Source organism: Octopus sinensis, linkage group LG20 (assembly GCF_006345805.1).
Source record: "Octopus sinensis linkage group LG20, ASM634580v1, whole genome shotgun sequence".
Taxonomy (NCBI): Eukaryota; Metazoa; Mollusca; class Cephalopoda; order Octopoda; family Octopodidae; genus Octopus; species Octopus sinensis.
Window position 1 is genome coordinate 26,213,383 of NC_043016.1, and position 13,157 is coordinate 26,226,539.

The window sequence follows — 13,157 nt, forward strand, 5'->3', positions numbered from 1 at the left end:
TAGAATAATGCTTGTAGATATAATCGTGATTCCCAAGTATTTGAATTCTTCCACTCATAGCAAACATGTGATCATATGCATTCGAGCTGTAAAACATTTTGTTAGAATATTTTTTGACTCTGCTAGTCATTAAACAATGATGATGATGATGATACACACACACATGCACATATAAAACAGGCTTCTTTCAGTTTCCGACAACCAACTTCACTCACAAGGCATTGGTTGGCCTGGGGCTATAGAAAAAGACACCTACCCAAGGTGTCACATAGTGTGACTCATCTGGTTGCAAAGCAAACTTCTAAATTATTAGTAATTTACTAAAAAAAGAATGATAGATTAAATAGAAAATCTGACAAATTAATCCAACTCAAAGTAAAACAAAACAAATGAGTTATGCTTTTTCAAAATAATTTATTAGCACCACCATAATTATTTTTGTTATGAGATAGTGTTTTCTTTATTCTTTCCTTTTAAATGTTTCTGTATCATAGTGCCCAGATGGCAAAAAGAAAAATCATCACGACAACCTTTACCATTATTATTATTGTTATTACCATAATTACAATTTTTGAAAAGAATAATTAGTAGTGTTATTATTATCTGCAGAAGTAGTAGCAGCAGTAGTGGCAACAGCAGCAGCAGTAGTATTAGTTGAGATAAATTCCTGTGGAAATATGTTAAAAACAATAATTCAATTCATATGAAATTATTATTGAAGCCAAAAGCACTGGCACCAAACCAAAACCCTGCATTAGTCATGTTAATGTTTAGCATAGTTCAATGCAGTGACAATTAAATAGTTAATCGAAAAACAATAGGCAACGTTACCTCAATGGCTAATGGCCATTTTAATTATTATGGCAAGCATATGAGATAACTTCAGACATGCTTCAGATTTATTAGACCTCATCAGAGAAGCATAGACTTCACTGTATTTGCCAAAGATGTTATGAAAGAATCACTACGTAGACATGCAATATTATATAAAAATGAATAAACAAACAGAGCATAAAATAAATTACTAAGATCGTTTACTCAGTATCATCCACATGGAAATATAATAGTTAAGATAATGTTAATGTGATCAATACAGTGAATATTGGAAAGCAAATTAAAAATAACTATGCAGTGAAGAAAATACAACATTAGCAAATGAATAACATTATTTTAATGGTCTTGGTAAGTAGGGCTAGCAATTGTGGCATGTTTTGATATAACACTTCACCATACTTGCTGGGAGAATCATCCAAGTCAGTCATGTAGTTCGACCCACATGTGTTCGTTTGCATATTAGTTGGCAGTTGTACTTTAGTTATTTCAATCAGTTGCATTTTCTGTATTTTCTCAGATGTCTCTCTCTGTGTAATCTGTAGCCTTTCTCATCTTTTTTCCTTCTGTTGATGTTCATTTCAATGCTGTTTTTACATACCGCTGATCTGGCTACTGCAGGATATGATCAGTTACATTCTTATGCTATATGTTTCTAAATATTGAAATGTGGTGCTCCGGGATCCTGTAATCTTTATGATGCTCCACAGAAACTCTCTCTCTCTCTCTTGAGGAATACTGTCAAATTCTTTTTAAAATAAATAAAATTTATCAACAAATGCTAAGTGCTCGACTTACAAAGTCCAGACAATGGTGCCCTTGTTGATATTCTGTTTTGTGAAACTTTCTTCACAATATTATTGTTATTGTTCTCTGCCAGCTCTCATAATTTTGCATCAACAGTAGCACAAAATTGCCATAGCAGAATTCTACAAAAAAGAAAAGCACCCACAATTGTTCTTTTGCTCTACACTTTCTAAATCTTGTCTTTTACTGGCACATTCCACTGAGTCTTTTCTCCCAACTAATTTTCTACAGAGTCTTCATATCAATTTCAGGTGTTGCTTCATCTTTTTCTTCAAACCAAGCCTTCTTTCCTGCTCTGAAGCTTCTTTTCAAATTGTGATCCAACAATTGGTTCTTTTCTATGGAGTATGTTCTTGATGCAGCTGTCTACTACATTGTTTTCTTATTTTCCCCCCACCAATCAACACCAATGTTCTTAACCAAATTCAACTTTTTTTTGTCACACTTCTCTCTGTCTCATAGACTTTCTCCTATCCTGCATTGTTTCTGATCACATCTCTTAATACATCCCACTGTTCTTCAACATCACAGGCCAATTAGAAGGCCATTATGCATGTTTTTCAATGTCAGTTGCAACTGTGCTTTGATGTTGTCATTTTTCAATTTTTCTCTTGTATATATCTCAACCATTCTCTGGATTTTCTTCAGCCATACTTTAACAACCACTTACATAAAAAAGGAGGTGATTAGAGTAAACATCTGCTCCTTGAAAGGCTTGTAAATTGTGAAGCACTGATTTCAATTTTTAGTTCACAAACAGGTAATTAATTTCATTCTTGATATTTCCATCTGATTATTGCCTAATTTTCTCATGTATCTGTTTGTGGATAAACTAGGTATTTCCATTGCCCATGCTATTTTTGTTTGAATATGATTACCCCTTTAGCATACAAATAAGGCAAACCCAGCCCCAATATTCTACCAGTTTCATGTCCAAACTGGACACATCTGGTATCTTACACTTACCTGACAATGTCACCACTCTAAAAATGAAAATCATATAATCAAAATCCCAAAACTATGAGATAATATGGGATTAATTCAAAACAATGTGAATAAACAAGCATTTCATTTGACAGAGTAATCTCAATGCTAAAGGGTTGATAGCCTTTCTCTGTCATCAATTCTTAATTGAAGTAATCCATGTGATCCAATCACATATTCTAGTCCTCCTCTCTTCCCACTATTCTGTGAATCCATGTCACCTGTCAGCAAGTTAATGTCCTAGTCAGGTATGCCATTAAGAACATCATGGCACTGTTTACAGAACATGACTTTACTTCATTTTCAGTTGGTGCACAGACAACAGACATCTTAGTTTTTGTATGCTTTACTTTGAATCTTGGAATTAAAATCCATTTTCAACAAGTTTTTAAAGAATGTTCAACATTGTACACCAGTTGTTGTCATTGTCATCATTTTAATGTCTACTTTACCACGGTCCAGTCGAGAATAAGTTGAGCAGAGTTTTCTAGAACTAGATGTTTTCCCTATTGCCAGTAAATGCAAAAAAATGAAAAATCAAAAATCATATTTTAAAATAATAATAGATCACTGATGAAAATTACTCAGAGGTACTGTCTGCATGGGAAGAAATAGTTAAGATACATTTAATATATTTAATGTAGTAACCATTCAAAATCTAATTAGAAATAATTATGTTGTAAGGAATACAGCATGATAATGATTACAGAGGCAACATATTAACCATGTAAGTATCTGATGGTCTTTATAATTGTTATACATAATTTTTAAATTAGCTCACTTTGGATACAACAATAACAACAACAAAAATAATAACAACAATGACCATGCAAATATATGTGTGAGTGACTGTGTGTGTGTGTGTGTGTGTAGCCATACAATATAATATATCTTTATATTACATGCACACATATATTTAGAATAGAAAAGCATAAATTTCACATAAAATTATCATGGATTTCAACAACTTATTAACTGATCTCATATATACTGTATATATATTACTTTGGACCTTTTATATATTATCTATTTTTATATGAATGTGTGTGTGTGTGTGTGCATAAATGGGAGAGAGAGATGAAAAACTGGGGGAGCCACAATTTGAAGTAAAGTACTGAATAACATTTGTTGGAGTGGAGATATTTGTTTAACCAGATGATGCTACTTACAAGATTTGTGTTTCTTTCAATTTTCAAAATCATCAGAGAACCCAATGTGCATGAATATTGACAGCTTTCCTTCTTGCTGCCAGTACTGTTATGTTTATATTCCATGATGGCATTATATCTGGTCAATTTAATGATTTTGAAACTCAAAAGAAACTATTGTAACTGTAATGATAATTTGAAATTTGGGCCTCAAGTACAAGAATAATAAAATATATAATCCACAAGATTCCAGTGAAAAAGAAAAGAACTCATAACTCACTTTTACTTAAGATTAGAGTTGTATTATCACAATCAGCAAAAACAAAACTGTCTGTTAGACAACAAAACTGAGCAAGAATTACACATGGAAGAGAGACTGATTTTTCCAGGAATGTACCATGTTGAATGCTACATTCATATACTAAAACGTCCATGTGCTAAAAACTATTTATTTTCTTATCCCTAACATCTTCCTGTCAACAAAAAATTAAATTCCACTGCCATAGAAATTCTTGTGCGGATCTAGAATGATCCTGTTTAACTTCTGGTGCACTCAAGTAGAACTTCATTAAGTTTGACTTGGGAAATAATTCTTTTGCATATATTCTTGTGATGAAGGTAAATTGGATTCTTCCATCAGAATGTCCAGGTGTGTCTCACTTCTTTGAACTCTATTATTCAGATTTATTTCTTGTTTTGCTGAGATTTGATCATCCACTTGAATTTCATAAATAACTTTTCCATAACACTTTTTAAACTATACCAAGCAACCACACTAAACTTTCCTTTCTAAATTGCCACACCCATACTGGCTGTCTGGGATGGAAATATCTTTTGTATCTCTTGTAACTGTCATTTAATTCATTTTGCATTTTTTCTACAATAATCTCCATAATTGTTTGATTTTTGCAAAGTAACGACCACAATTAAGCTTGCTGAAAATGTTTTCAGGACTAGGTAGAGGGTAAGAGTGGTCTTCTAAGGTTTCATTTAATCCAGTCAAAAAATCTGCGCTGAGGCAAATAGAATCATTTGCTTCCCTAAGCACCACTACTGGTTGTCTTGTCCTAACAGAAACACAGCTGGGTTTGTAAGTGCCATCATCCGAGTAAACAAATATAGTTGTTCAACTCTTTAACATTCAGATTACTCTGTCAAATGTAATGTTTATATAATCACATTATATTGAATTATGCATTATTTTGTAACCTCAAGATTCTGATGATGTGATTATCTTTAGAATGACATTATAGGGTAAGTATGAAAAGGTTGATCTGGCCAATATCTTGGCCAACATTACCATGAACTGAACACTCTAACCTCGAGTCCATACACCTTTGCATTATATATATATATATATATATATATATATATATATATATATTATATATATATATATAAGAGTCATGTGTGTGTGTGTGGATGTGCATGCATATATCATCAGCGTTATTATTTTAGATCCAAATATCTCTGTCTGCTTGCATGGGTTAAGCAAAAACTGTTGTGGTAGATGTTTTTACCACTGGACTCGCTTCTTCCTCTTGCCAACCCTTCCCTGTTTCCAAGCAAGGGAATATTTCCACTAATCTGCCAAATAACAAACAGTACACTGACAAAGCCTGCTTCACAGAAGACTGTAAGCAAATAACACTGTTTACATGCATGCTGACTTTGTCTTCAATCAGCACACAAATTTCCTGACAAAGGGAACACACAAACATACAACACATACATGCTTACACTGGGTTGCAGTAAAGGTAATACAAAAAAGCGGGAGTTACATTTTTATCTAATGATATAAACTGTTCAAATTGCATGTATTGATAGAATAAATCTCCCTCTATAGAAATTCTTTTTTTATTTGTTCTTCACAACTGGTACTCCATCGGTTATGCTGACAAATGTTCCAAGATCCTGGAGGGTCTTCTCCCAAACTTTGGCATTCAAAGTTACCCCAACTGCAGAACGGGGCGCCACTGCATGGTGCCAAAGATTCCAACATCACCATCAAAATACAGGTCCAGATACTGCAACAGCTTGGGTTTCAGAGGACTACAGCTCTTTAACATCCTCCCTAAATGCCTGAGAGACTTACATGGTGTGGATGTGGGTTTCTTTAAAACTAAACTGGATCTCTTCTTGTCGGGGGTCCCAGATTAACCTACCTCACGACAGAAGACACAGATGCGGGCAGCGGCATCGAACTCCCTTGTTGATCAAGTGCCACGTATCAGAGGTGGATTCACATACTAGTGTAGCTCATTCAGCGGTGGTGCCCCAGCATGGCCGCAGCCTTCGGGCTAAAACATTTTTAAGGATTTTAAGTTGATTTAAGCAATGGAACAGCCAGCTTGTGAAATTAACATGCGAGTGACTGAGCACTCCATAGACATGTGTACCCTTAATATGGTTCTCAGGGAAATTCAACATGACACAGAATGAGTCAAAGCTGGCCCTTTGAACTAAAAGTACTACATATTTTCTTATTTTTTTTCAGCTGAGTGGACTGGAGCAATGTGAAATACAATGTCTTGCTCAGGTTCTTCAATGTAAGCAAGTAATGGGTTCCAGGCTGAAGCAACATGCTGTCATGATGAAGTTTTTGGTGAAAGAGGGATAAAGGCTGTTCAGCATTCACAGAAGGCTTTGGGCTGATTGTGCCCAAATGAATGAAGTTTAACCCTTTGGCATTCAGGTTATTCTACCATATTCAATGCTTATTTATTCACATTGTTTTGAATTAATTATACATTATCTCGTAGTTTTGAGATTCCAATGATGTGATTGTTTATTTTTAGAATGACATATTAGAGTGGGTATGAGAGGCCTGGTCTGGTCAGTTTGAACATAAAACAGGCCCAATATTTGGCCCTAATAGGGCCAGTTTGAATACTAAAGGGTAAAAGGTGGGTGACTAGTATCTAAAACAAATCATGCAGTGGGAGATCAGCGACTGTGATATTTGATATGGAATGCCAGTAAATGGGAAAAATGATTTGCATGGACAGTTGAGTCACTGTCAGTGACCTTGCTGCACAACAGGACAACTGTGGCCATAATACGTAACAGAAGATAGGGATAACTTTGTGTATCAGAAAGGATGTGCAAAGTGGGTTTATTGGCAGTTAACAACTGATATAGAGGTAAAAAGAGCAAAAGTCTGCACTGTCTGCAGGAAGCATTTGAAACCAATGAAGACACATTTTTTTTTACCACCAATCTGGTGACAGGGGATGAAATGTGGACAAATTTTTGTGATCTGGAAATGAAAGCTCAGTCCATGGAATGGTGTCACACCTTTCCTGCAAAGCATAAGAACTTCATAAACCAGTGACAGGTAAGGAAAGTCATGGTGACTGTTTTGGGGGATGACAAGGACATCCATTCTTCTTGATATTCTGGAGCGTGGCTGTACAGTAGAGAGTGAGTAGAACACTTAGACAGCTTGGAGAAGCCATTAGGAAGAAAGGTCCAAATAAGAAACCTAAAACAATCCACATTCATCCTGATAATGTAATGACAACATAGATCTTTGGTAACAAATGAAGCAATCAGCAAATTGGGCTGGTTACTGGTCCCTCATCTGCCATACAGCCTGGAAATAGTGTCCTCTGACTTCCACTTTTCCATTTCAATGAAGGGCAGTCTTTGTGGACAACAATTTGATGACAAAGAAGAGATGAAAGTGTTTGTGAAAAAAAGAAAATATAAATTTTCTTTTCAAAGAAGATTAAAGAGTTGGGATCAATGAGGGCACAAATACATCATTTTTGATGGAGTACCTTCACATAGAGGAAGAGACACTTTACCCATGTGTAACATGTGTAATTTGAACAATCTATGTCAGTTAATATAAAAGGTATGCTCACTTAAAAACATTGCATGTTGTAGAACCTTCATATACGTGTGCACGTGTATATATACAGTTACAATATGCACACATACATAATTAAGTATGTGCGTGTGTGTGTGCGTGTGTGTGTATATATGTATACATACATACATACATATATATATATATGCATACATATATATATATATATATATGTATATGTATATAAATTGCCAATAGTTCTAAAATCCGAAAAAGAAGCACACTCTAAAACATTAGAGTAGTAATATATTTTTTAGGAAAGTGTTTGTTATGGCTGGTCAGAGAGTGACCATTGGTTTTGCATATATAAAGCTCTTAGTTGTATAGGTGACTTGTCAGACTCAACAAAAAAAAAAAAGAAAAAAAAAGTTGCCTGTTCAGCTAAGTACTTTATAGGTCTCTGATTGACCATAACAATCAACCTTCTAAAACATATACCGATGTAAAAATACAAATATATATACATAATATATATATATATATACACATACACACATGCATACATATCAAACAATATATTACTGATTATAGCATATAACTGATCAGAATTTTATGGTTGATTTGTGTTAATATTGCCACATGACAATATCAACAACACTTCAGACATGCTGATTGCAAAAGTGCAAGGCTTGTTATGAGTTGGAGGAACAGATGTATGCCATACAAGTAATATATTGCTTGGCGGAAGGTATGCACTTCGAGCCAGCATATCTAAAGAGTTGTCAATACTGTCTGGAGACAATTTTCCACGTGGAAAGAAACGGTAACATTTTGATCAGTTAGTTGTCTCATTCATGGACAACTAGCAGATATATATATATATATATATATATACACACACAGACAGAAACACACAAACACATGCACGCATAATAACACAAACATTACATATGTATAATATCTTTACACATATACAACACCATTACACAAATATTATATATATATACATAACATACTGTAAATTAAGTCAGTGCAATATTCTCAACCATGTCTTTGTAATTGTCCAGTAAGTTCTGTATCAAAAAAATAAGTATAAACACATATATTATATCATATTACACACACACACACACACACACACATGTATTCATTATATATATAATGAATACAAGGGCATATATAAATACATATATAATCATGAAAATCACACATAAGTACATATGTGTGTAATTTGGAGAATACACTATACACACAATTACATACAATTACAGACATAATACACACACATGCATGCACATGAACACACGTACACACACACACACACACACACACACACACCACACACACACACACACACACACACAAGCACAGTGCCTGGAAGATGGAATTAAAATTTGTTTCAAGAAAGAAAAAAAACAGGTTGTTGAGCATATCAATGCAATCCTTGTAGTGGGTTTCTGTTGAAAGATCTATTTCATCATGACTAGGTCGTTACCAGGCAGCATAGCAATGGCTAACAATTAGCAATTTCCTATTAGACTGAATATGCTTTCATTAAGAACAATTTTGATCCATTTTATGGGTAATCGTTTTCACCTTAAGCAGTATTAGTTATTGTACAAGCATATCTATGTTATTGTCTGTGTGCATGTATTTATATGTATTTATGTACACACATCAATGATGAATTGGCTTTAGTATCTGAGACGACAAACACATGAAACACAAATAAAATCCAGCAACACATGCTTCCTTAAAATACCCCATTTTAGTGAGAGGATAACTACAGCCATCTGAAGAGCCCTAAGAAGAGAAAGGATTAGACACACAACTGGCCCCTCTCTGAGAAGACACTTAGCAAAGAAACAAGCAAGGGACAGCAATCAATGCACACTAGCTAACTTCTCCATCTGTGACACAGATTTATGCCAACGGGTAAATGTTGTATAGTGAATCCAATGTAGCAAATGCAACAATTTCTATGTGGGTAGCACAAGACCGTTATATATGCGCAACAAAGAACATCTAAACACACAAGCCTCCTCCTTTAGAAAACATCTAGACAGTTGCCGGAACACCAACAAAACCATAACAGTTACAATTAGGGCCAATGACAGAAATTTAGGAAATTTAAGTATTAAGGAGGCTATCCTCATAGAGAGATTAGGGCCCCAAATTAACAACAGTTTGGAAATTAACAATCAATATATTATTTAACAACATCAACATCCTACATACATGGTTGTAATATGCTCATGTAAGAAAACATTATTTATATTTTAAAAAATGCCTTTATAACACATAACTTTGAAGCAGTGCTGCAGATATGCCAATACACACAAGCTCAAGACATGACCGTCCACATGCACTTCTCATGAGGAATTCTAAAAAGATCTTTGTGAGACCACTGCAGGGACGCTTCTGACAAATTTCAGTAATCGTTGGAAAACCGACTATAACAGTGACTTCATTAATTCCTAGAAATACCTAAAGAAGGAATTTTATATTTCGAAATATTATATCAGACTATGAATAATTAAATTATTTCTATCAGTTATTATTGTCCACTCTGCCTTGTTGTGCCATTCCAGACACGTTACACTTCACAAACAATACACAATGCTTCCAGCAAACTACTACTTTTATTTATTTATGTATGTATGCATGTATGTATGTATGCACGTATGTATTAATACTTCAAATAGACAAAAAAAACTAAGACAGAGACAGGAAAAATGGAAGAGTCTTTGATATTTCAAGCCTATGCTCTTTGACAGAAAGAAATGAGGAAAGAAAACATAGAATGGAAAACGTGTTTAATGAGAGAGAGAGGGGGAGAGGGAGGGAGGGAGAGAGGAAGAGAAAGAGAGAGAGAGGAAGAGAAAGAGAGTTGATGCTTTGAACTACCATGGATCCTTCTGAAAATTAGTCTGTTAATTAATTACTCAACACACTTGTATATATGGGTGTACACATATGTATATTTTATATGCATGGAAGACACTATGTCTGGCAACAGGACTCTGCACCATGCCACACAAGGAAGAGAACCCAGTCATGGCTGTCAGACAATTTTTATGACCACATCACCCCTAACATCTGACCACCTAACTCCCCAGATTGCAACTCCCTTGATTATTATGCATGAGGCACAGTTGAGTGAGAGATCTGCAAAATTCCTTGTAACACCAAAGATGAACTGAAGGCAAGAATTACGCCAGCATTCACCAACTTCAACAAGGAGACCGTCCAGAAGAGTTGCAGGAGATTCCAAAATCGTCTGGAGGTCGTGGTTGAAACCAATGGCGATTTTATTGAATAAATTTACTCTTTAGGATTGCAGGATATTTTTATGTAATTTTGGTAAATATATCTGTTAAAACGAGATGTCAGTGTTATTTTCACTTTTGCGTAATTTAGACGACAATATATTCACCACACCCTATAAATATATATATAAATTGAGATAGGGGTTGTAAATGCAACCCTCCATGGGATAACATATATCCAATATACTGCTAGTGAAGTACCCAACAAAGTTAATACATAAATGTTAAGAATTGCGATGCAATTAATTAATTTACTGTATTATATGGGCAAAGGTAAAATGTTTTACCACAAATTCATAATACAAAATAAGAAAATGGAGATATATATCGAAATCAAATATCAATTACCAGATAATACTCAATCACATACTTTATTAAACCACCACATAAGAAACTATAAGGTTAAACATAACAATGTAGAGCAACACAGTATACATAAAGGAGTGTACATAAAAGAGTAATGTTATACAATAAATAGAATATGTATAAGAGAATATAAATATAAGTACACATAAATATAAATATAGACTACATCTTACAGCTGTTTCGGCCATGTAGATAAGTATGTCTCATTTTACTTATATTAGCCTCTGAAGAGGCCTTAGGATATTTTTGTAAACGTCTTATTTATAACTACATATTGACCTACCATTTTCTTCTCTTCTGTTTATAGAATAAACAGAAGAGAAGAAAATAGCAGAAGAAAAAAAATGTTTATAGAATAAACAGAAGAGAAGAAAATAGCAGAAGAAAAAAAATGTCAGGAGGCGAGAGAAATGACGTCCAGCGCGATTGACGTCTTGTCTGGAGAAGATGGGAAAAGAAATGGCCTGCAGAGTGAAGACAAGAGAGAGGGTGAGGGAAAAGAAACGAAGGGAGAAGGAATGAAAGATAGTGGGGAGTGGAAGAAAGATAGGCAGGGGACAGCAGAGAAGGAGGGGAGAAACGGAAAATATAGACGATTATAAAGGGATAGAGCGAAAAAAAGAAAACAGAGTGTGGAGCCGCAGAAATTATAAATAAACATAAGAACTTACTGTGGACAAGGCTGTGCAGTATTCGATTACAAATAAATAAAAAATTCACAATAAGTACAGGACACCACCAACAAGTGAAAAATATGTAAACACATGAGAAATAAGCACAGGGCATTTGTCAGCCCAAGGCTATAGCAGACACTTTCCCAAGGTGCCATGCCCAGGACCATGTAGTTGGGAAGCAAGCTTGTTATCTTGTTATCACACAGCCATGTCTGCACCTATATATATATATACATATATATATATATATATATATATATACACATATATGTATATATATATATAGGTGCAGACATGGCTGTGTGATAACAAGATAACAAGCTTGCTTCCCAACTACATGGTCCTGGGCATGTATATATATATATATATATATATATATATATATATATATATATATCAGGTCATCCCATAAGTTCTGTCCAAATTTTCAATAAAGAAAACAAGTGATAAAATGTTATATTTAATTGAAATTTAACCATCAGTGTACTTTCCCTGATTATCTATGACTTCCTTTCATCTATTTACAAGCTTTTTAATCCATTAATGTAAAACTCTTTTGGTCTCAAAGCGAAGAACTCTAAAATGTCAGTTTCGACCTCCTCCTAGCTTGCAAAAGTTGTCCCCCAAATGATTCTGTAAACTACAAAACAAATGGTAGTCTGTAGGAGCAAGGTCAGGAGAATAAGGTGAATGAGGAATTTTTTCCCAACCAAGCTCTTCGATCTTCTGTTATGTGATCTTTGCAGTGTGGGGTTGCGCATTATCCTGATGAAACATCACTCTTTTTCGATTCACTAAAGTGGGTCTTTTTTTCTTCAAAGCTTGGTTGAAACGCTCTAATTGCTGACAGTAGACTTGAGCATTGATTGTTGCATTAGGTGGTAATAATTCAAAGTGAATTACTCCTTTGCAATCCCACCAGATAGAGAGAAGAATTTTTTCCCCATGAAGTTCCCTTCTCGATTGTGGTTGAGCTTTTTCCCTTTTACCAAGCCATTGTTTACAGTGCTTAACATCTCGATAGAAGATCCATTTTTCGTCACCAGTCACAAATCTATCCAAAAAGGATGAAACGAGTTCACAAGAATGGAGAGAAGAGCAGATGTCAACTCGGGATTTGCAGTTGCTTTCGGACAATTCATGAGGCACCCATTTTCCAAGTTTAGGAACCTTTCCAACTTGTTGAAGATAACGATGAACATTT

At 34.6% G+C, this 13,157-nt stretch overlaps 1 protein-coding gene across 5 annotated transcripts in view; it reads right to left on the reverse strand.

The window, feature by feature from the left end:
• Nucleotides 1–394: 394 nt before the first annotated feature.
• LOC115222628 overlaps nucleotides 395–13,157 on the reverse strand; it is a 102,637-nt gene continuing 89,874 nt past the window's right edge. For 4 of the 5 annotated variants that reach the window (XM_029792934.2, XM_036511493.1, XM_036511494.1 and 1 more), the window contains 2 exons: nucleotides 8,601–8,657; nucleotides 395–667 (listed from right to left, as the gene is read on the reverse strand). The gene's annotated coding sequence lies outside the window, so the exon portion shown is untranslated. The remainder of the gene's footprint in view (nucleotides 668–8,600; nucleotides 8,658–13,157) is intronic. The other variant, XM_029792936.2, reaches the window with a different exon arrangement.